General features: G+C 38.2%; 1 long non-coding RNA gene across 1 annotated transcript; it reads left to right on the top strand.

Moving 5' to 3' along the window:
• Window positions 1–5,842: 5,842 nt before the first annotated feature.
• Window positions 5,843–7,821, top strand: LOC121787060. The gene is made up of 3 exons (XR_006047261.1): window positions 5,843–6,002; window positions 7,109–7,179; window positions 7,683–7,821. It is a non-coding gene; the product is annotated as an uncharacterized LOC121787060 (long non-coding RNA).
• Window positions 7,822–8,206: the final 385 nt, after the last annotated feature.

Genomic DNA, 8,206 nt, shown 5'->3' with positions numbered 1-8,206 from the left:
CGTCTGCCCATATCTGTTTTGGTTTCCGTTTTTATGTGTTTCTTAGCATGTTTTGATTATTGGCACCGCCTCACACTTAGCCCAATGCTTGGTCTAAGTGTGTGAAGTTTCCCTTGTTTGTTTTTGTGCAAATTGTCTGTACGGCTGTACCTAACCCCTCTTTCCACTGCATCCAGTCCCTCGAGGATGAACTCATATGCAGTGGGGGGGGTGGACGGGTTAGTTACATAAAATTCATACATGCTAAAATTTTTCAAAAATAACAAATTTTAGATAGCAATAAGATAGGATATATGCATGAAATCGGATAAATGAAAGACTTGATTACTTCATGGAAGAGTTAGAGAAAGAATTCAGTACGCTCACATGTAAAACTTGATTGCAAAAACTTGATCAATTTGAATGACGCAAGTATGATGGAATCGCTCAATTTCTAAACCAACTGTGAAGCCTCTCTATATGTGAGTTATAAGCCAAAAGTAGAACACTTTCTAATACTCTTTACAAAAGAAAAATTACGAGAGACTAACTTTTAATATTGAGATGAAAATTGCACAAGTAGTGAGGACTAAAGGCATTAGGATTTAACCAGTTGGGCCGTTTTTCTTCCTTCGTTCTACGAACCCGCCTCATTACTAAAGGCACCCCTTAGTTAGCCACTTTGAGCCCATACACTCTTACCCATTCTTTGAAACCTTAAAACCAAAAATTTTCGTATTACATGAGGGAATAGGGTCAAGGAGATGAAATTTATCAAGGGGGACAATAGGGGATAGCAATAGAATAAAAATAAAATTTAAGGTGGCCGGGACGATCAAGTTAGACAATCAGGTTGATCATACAAAAAATTGAGAAAGAGTTTAAGAAAAGAAAGGGGCAGGAAATAGTTGCAACCTGACCCAGGAAAAAAATAAAATAAAGCCGAAAGTTATAAGGCTAAGGGTCAACATTGACCGAGAAGGAGCATCAAGTGGAAGAAGAAATAAACACCCCAAATTTTATCCAGCAAGTTTAGTCAAATCTTTGGCTTTTTGACTCATGCGATTTTCTCTTTTAAACTTAGAACCCCTAGGACCCTACCCTAACAAGTTACTACCGCTGAGCCCTGTTACAACCCGAAACAAAGACCTTAAGGAACTATCTTGTGCAGTCCGATTCAAAGTATTAAATTTGTAGCAACACCGAGTGAACAGTCCTAACATCTCTGGTGAGAAATGAGTGAATGCGTGAATCCAACAGTGGTTTTTAAATTGAGCAATCTTGACAAGCTGACTCCTTGATCAAGCAGAAGCGAAAAAGCAAAAACATAAGCTACTGGTTAATGGTATGACCTCGACCTCGGGTATGATTGTTGGAAAATTATTCGATCCAATGCATACATGTGAATACATGTTTTTAGTTCTTGTTCTTCTTTCTTTTGTTTGTGAAATAAGTAAACCATGCCTGAAATTTGCCTTATCTTTTTCTCTTTCTTTTACTCTCTCTTTATACTTGAGGACAAGTATGTTTTAAGTGTGAGCAGTTTGATAAGGCTCATTACATGCATCGGTTGTGGGGGTAAAACATATACTACTTGATCGGTTGATCGCGCAAACAAGTGTTAAAATGTGCAGAAATGCTACTTGTCCAAGGCAGCAAGGCCGAACTGATCAAGCACGTACAAAAGGCGAAAAAGACCAAAAACTGGGGGAGTTGATCAAGGGGCGAGGTAAAGCAGTTAAAGTGGGGACCGCTGGTTTCTAAAAGGAAAACGTGAGGAAATGAGCTGGATGCGGCGCACCATTCTGTTACCCAGGACGACGTTCTAGAAGGGGACACGTGCCAGCTTGTGAAGACGCCAGGACGAACCGATCAGAAATTTGTTATCCAAAAGCGTCATTATTCTAGAAGAAAGAGCACGTAGCAATCAATGAGTCGCTCATCCTCTGCATGAGCGAATATTCCCTGTCAAGATCGTTATCCAGCTGGAGGCCGAATCGAGCTTATAAATAGAGGCTGCGCCACCACAAGAAAGTATCGGAGACTTTACTTTCCGCCTAGTTTAGCTTAGTTCAGCACTCTAACTTAGTTTAGCTTAGTTCTGCTCTCTTAGCTTAGTTTAGTTCAGATCTCTAGTTTAGATTAGATAGCGTAGTTAAAAGGGAGACCGAAGGAAGCGCTGCAGAATAACCATTTCTGTCGGCGTACCTTAAGTTTCAAGCTGAGATTCTTCTCAGTTTACCGCTTTCTTTATTTTCAAAGTGTTAGCTTAGTTTATTTTCACGCTGTAATCGTATCTTAGTTTAATCGAAGTTATTCTCTCTTTTAAATCGCGCATTTACTTTTCTGTTATTACCTGCAATTTACTTGACCCAGTGTTTAAATTTCCGTTGATCAAGCTAGCTAGTTTGAATTCTGCCTAGATAAAACCGTAGTTAAAACTCCCAAGTTAAAGCGTGGCAGCAGCAAACCCCCATGTTCACTACTCACACACTCAACACACCAACTTCTCTGTGGGATCGACCCCGAACTTGCCGCTTTACTTTTAAAGTAGTGCGAAATCGGGAGTTATAAATATTATCTTTGGTGCGTTTCGGTTCGAGGATTGATTCGATTAAGTGGCAACGACAATTTGCTAACTGGTCCAACCGATTCAGTTATCCTCCATATAACTTGATCCAATTTTAATCCGCGCTTTTCCGAGACCGCCACCGGGCGATGGAACTGCTATCACTACGCAACAAACTGGCTGGAACGAAGGACGGTGGATCTCCGGCAGACTGATGGAACTCAGGTGACCATGGCTGTGGCGAGGAATAAGAAGATGTAGGACAATGCTGTAGGAACTGATCTACCGAGAGAGAATTCTAACTAAGTGTGAAGGTTCCTAAAGTCAATGATCGATCCTCTCTCCAAGTGGCTTCCTTTTATAGGGAGGCCTGCCCTTGATTTTTAGGGTAGAATCTCTTCACGAAATGACCCTTTTGCCCTTACTTGTGGCTGATCTTCCCAGCAATCCTTCTTCTCCATCTCGAGCCTTTTTGGTATGCATACTGGTCAGTATAGCAACATTCTGATGCCCCTTTCACCTGAGTTATCCGATACCTTTCCTTCTGACTGGAACCCTTTCCCTGTACACTTTAGCAATTGTTTTGCAGATATAATCCAATTATGCACGTATACTGACCAGTAACCAAGGCCTAGAATACGACTTATCATGCTCCGGGGAGGAAGTATGTACCTTCCAATGCTCTCATCTAGAGCAGTCTCTGTATAAATATGGTTAGGAAGAATGGTTTCTTTAGGAGAATCGGGAGTTACCTCGGATAACGGTTGAGGAGGATCATTGGGTGGTGGTTGAGAGGACTCTGTGGTCGAGACGTGCTCGGTGGCCGTGCTAACCTTTTTTGTTGAGTCCTCGTTGGAGAGATTTGATCGAGGCACAAACCAACTTAGGTAGTCAAAAGTATTTTGTGACTCACTCTCCCCCTGACTACTAAAGTTGGTATGGTAAAAGAATTTTGCTTCCAAAAAATACCAGTTCATTGTGGTTACGATTTTTTGTGTGTTTGGGTCATAGCATTTATACCCTCGTTGATTAATCCCATAACCCACAAATACGCATTTGGTGGCACAAGGTGATAATTTGTTTCTTTCGTATTTTGGGACATGGACATACACTGTACATCCAAAGACTCTAGGCTGAAGGTTCAAGTGTTCAGGAATTTTGGTGAGTTTAGTCAAGGTGTCAAGGGGTGTTTTTTTGTTCAAGATTTTTGTGGGAAGTCAGTTAATAAGAAAGATCAAGGTGACAACCGCCTCTGGCCAGAAAGATTTAGGGACTTTGGATTCAATCATCAAGGCTCGGGTGATTTCAAGGATGATTCGGTTCTTTCTCTCGGCTACTACATTCTGTTAGGGGGTATGAGGGCAGGAAGTTTGATGAATGAGGCCTTTTTCGGTAAAGAAGTCAGTCATTTTTTGGTTAACGAATTCTCTGCCATTGTCGAACCGAAGGGTTTTTATAGTGGTTTGGAATTAGGTTTGAACAAGTTTAAAGAAAAAGAATGAATTTTTCAGGCACTTCGGATTTGTGTTTCCAAAAATATATCTATGTCATTCTAGTACAATCATCCACAAATACGACAAAGTATCTAAAACCATTCCCCCCAACAACCGGTGCAGGGCCCCAAACATCAGCATGATCAAGGGAAAAAATGGAATTCATACGAGTATTTGTAGGTTTAAACGATTGTCTGTGGCTTTTGGCCAAAACACAAGTCTCACAAGTAAAATCTTTCGGAATAGAAATTTAGGAAAATGTAAACTAAAATAACCAGGGAAGGGGTGTCCCAGCCATTGGTGCCAAAGCCAAATCTCCCTTTTCATGGACCCGTGAGCCAGCATCACACTTCCTTGTTGAGCTATCTCGTCCATGTAGTAGAGTGCTTGGCTCTCAGTGCTACGCCTAAGTATCCTCCTCGTCCGAATATTCTGCAAGATACAAAAGTCAGGATGCATCAGCAATGTATAGTTTAATTCCTTAGTCACATGACTTATAGACATCAATCTTTGGGACAAGGTAGGACCATAAAGGCAATTTGAAAGTCTCAATGTTGGGGATATCTCAATAGTGCCCGCCAGGAAGGCCTCGAGAGGGGCGCGAATTCGGACCAAGTTATATTGAAGATAACCGAACCGATTGGATCAGTTATCAAATGTAACATCCCAAATTTTTGTGATTTTTTTAATATGTTTATTTGAAATTTGGATTACGAAACTTTTGTTTCTATGTGATTAAGTGAATTGCGTGAAACAATTGTCGTGAGTGATGTGGAATGAAGAGCTTGATATTTTATATTTTCCAATGTGGGTAAATAATTAATAGGATCAAGCATTTATATTTTTTCGAGCCAATTCATTGGAATATTCGGCCTTCCTAATTATTGAAATAGTATTTCATTTCTTAGATTTAATTAATTGTTTTGAAGATATTTATCCAAATTAAATCCAAACCAAATGATCCTTAAATTGTTCTACATGAATTTCGAACTCTAGCCTATTATCCTTGGGAGTTTTGAAAATCCCCCATTTAAAATAGGAGATGAATTATTTTCTTTGATTTAATTGGTGCTTTGTTGACTCCCTTCTTTTGAATTAAATCCAATTAAATCATGTCATATTTTATTTCTTCACCCAAATTAAATAAAGGTTTGAAATAATTCCTTGACTAGTTAAGCCTAATTATTTTCGGCCCCCTCATTATTTTGTAGAGGAAATTTTTTGTTTCCTTTTTGTGAGACCCTTTTATTCAAATTAATACCTAAGCCAAATTAATTGGGGATGTGAATATTTCCTTGTGTTGCACCCTCCATGTCACACGCCCCATGCTATTATTTTTCCTTGTGGGAATTTATTTATTGTTACCTATTTTATGGGAGCCTTTTTCCTATAAAGAAATTACCAAATTTAAATCCTATTCTATTTAATTGAGGATTGAAATAATTTCCTTGTGCAATTCCTTATGGGAATTTTCGGCCCTTCCCCATTAATTTCCTACTTGGAGATTTAATTTATTTTGTTCCCTTGTTTATGAAATATTCATTATTTTATTTCCTAAGTTGTGAATATATTCTCTCCAAGTAAATATCAAATAAATTCCTTGTTAATTTTACCATAGAATTTTCGAATTCCTCCCCTTCCCACAAGCCTATTTAATTCTTTTAATTGTGGAATTTATTTAATTGTATTTACCCCACAATTAATTAATTAATTAATTAATTTTAAACCTAACCCTAACCCTATAAAAACACCTAAACTAAACCCTAGCCCCCATTTCCCACAAATTTTTGGCCCCTCCCTCTCTTCCCCTCCCTCACACGCCTCTCCTCTCCCTCACTCTCCATCCTCTCCAAAAACTTCTTCCACCTTTGTTCTTTCTTCAATTAGAGTGGATTTTTCAAGAATTTCCGACGAATCGTGTCAACGTTTGCTTCTACCGTTCGTTTTCTTGATTCAAGAAGGTATAACTAAGTTTTTCTTCTCATCTCCTTCATCAAAAATTTATTCTTGAATCCTACATGCATATAGAGGGTGTAGGAATCATAGATCGCAAATTAATCGGTGGGAATGTGTGTTTGCATGAGAACTTCGATGAATATGCGTTTTTTAATGAAGTTATGTGAAGTTTGATTTGAATCCTTGGTGAATAATGTGAGTTTATGTGCAAACATGATTATGAGAACCTTTTTGAGCATGATTTTGTGTTATAAGCATGAAAAATTTTATTTGGATGATTGAGGAAGAAACCCTAATTTCGAATTTGTGAGCCTGAAATATGTGACGTTCGAACAGCAGTTTCTGATGTGTAATTGACCTATCAAACGATTGAATTTTGATGTGAAAATTTTACTGAGTAAATTTCAAGGTATTTTCTGTGTCTCGTGTGAATTTCAGCCCTTTTTGTCGAAAAATGGATTTATAATAAATGTTTGAAGTTGACTACGCAATTCTGCCAGAAACTTGTGTTCTCGCCCAGAAAGTTTCTTATTCTGTTTGACCAACTAAATGACCTCCGTTTGATGTGATTCTTAAACTAAATGAACATTTGAAGTGTCTTATGAGTCGTGTAAAAAGTTCAGCCTCATTGGACATCGGATGCATTTATGGTGAATGTTTCAAATAAACTGCGCAATGCTGCCAGAATTTTTATGTTCCGACCAGAGAGTTGTATAAATGTTTTGACTGACCAAATGCCATGATTTGAGTGTGAAACTTTAACTGAATGAACTTTAATGTGTCTACTGTGTTGTGACCAAAGTTTAGCTTCATATGAGGTCGGATGAAGTTTTGGTGATTTTTACAAACCAACCGCGCAGTTCTGCCAGTTTTGTTGTTATGTGAATATATCACTTGTTGATAAGTTTGATGAACTATATGATGCATGTATGATTTGGGAAAGTATCCTATGAAGCGATTATGTGTGACACGTTGAGAAATATTATGGCATGTTTTTCCTTATGTCGATGAATGATGGGATAGGTAATTTAGGGGAAACGATAAAAAGGAACAATAGGACATGCATGATAACATAAGTTTATGGAAAACTGATTGTGTTGTCGTTGGCAAGGGTGATTGAGTATACGTATGCTCGAGGAACGAGAGTTGCATAAGTTGGAATTGTGTTGTTAAGCAATCGAGGTGGGCTTTCTTTTCAAACCTCTTTATTTTCCAAAAATATTACGTGGTGTTATAAGGGTGGTTTAACTGTTATGTCATGCCATGTTTTTGTTTGTGAGATTATTGCCTGATGCCTAGTTCGTCTGAGCTTGCTCCGTTAGGCTATATGGTTGTGTTGTGAAATGAATTCGGGTCTGAGTAGGGCCGTAAACCCTATCAGGATGTGTACACTGGTGGGATCGTGAACCGTCCTTGCTAGTCGGCCGGTCTCGTGGGCGAATAGTGTGGCCACACTTTCGTCGCACTGTGATATGATGATTGTGATTGATGGAATGATGTGAAAAGTGGGGAGATAAATTGTTTGGCCAGACTTGAAATGTTTTTGTCTTCTCGTGATATTTCTTACTACATATAAAACTCGAGATCATTGGTATGGATGACATACCTAATATAAAATGTTTTCGGCATGAGCCCATTGAGTATAACAAGTACTCAGCCCTACATATTATTTTTCTTATGTGCAGGTTGAGCGGGATGTTGCGGAGGATGTTGAGTTGGCCTTAGGAAGCGTTGTGTCTTCGTACATAGGCGTTATCATTGACTCTCTTTAAACCTTATTTCCGCTGCTATGCTATATTAATAACTATGTCTCAAGACTTTAAATCGTTTCCGTATTGTGTTTGAACATGTATGGTTGTGTTAGGTTTTAACCAAGTCATTACGTCGTTTTTTTTTGAAAATGGTGTTTTCCGTGAATTAAATTAAATGTTTTACTTTAGAAGTTAATTGGGTTTCTTTAAGTTTATTTTCTCCGCTGTTTCTTTTAAAAGTATTTATCATGAGTCATTTCTAATTAATAGTAAAATTTTAACCATAAACTTCTTTAAAGAAAAATATTTTTTTTTCTTTTTTTTTCTCCCTTTAAGTTAATTAAGTTTTCATTTAAAATGTTGTCCATGCATGTTGGTCACGATCGCCGCGTCCATAGTACCCCTAGTATGGGCGATCGTGACAGCAAATGTCATTGCCACTTGATCAATGCAAACTC

Source organism: Salvia splendens, chromosome 22 (genome assembly GCF_004379255.2).
Source record: "Salvia splendens isolate huo1 chromosome 22, SspV2, whole genome shotgun sequence".
NCBI lineage: Eukaryota > Viridiplantae > Streptophyta > Magnoliopsida > Lamiales > Lamiaceae > Salvia > Salvia splendens.
The sequence above is the reverse complement of the archived record's forward strand: the minus strand, read 5'-3'. Positions and strand labels throughout refer to the sequence as shown.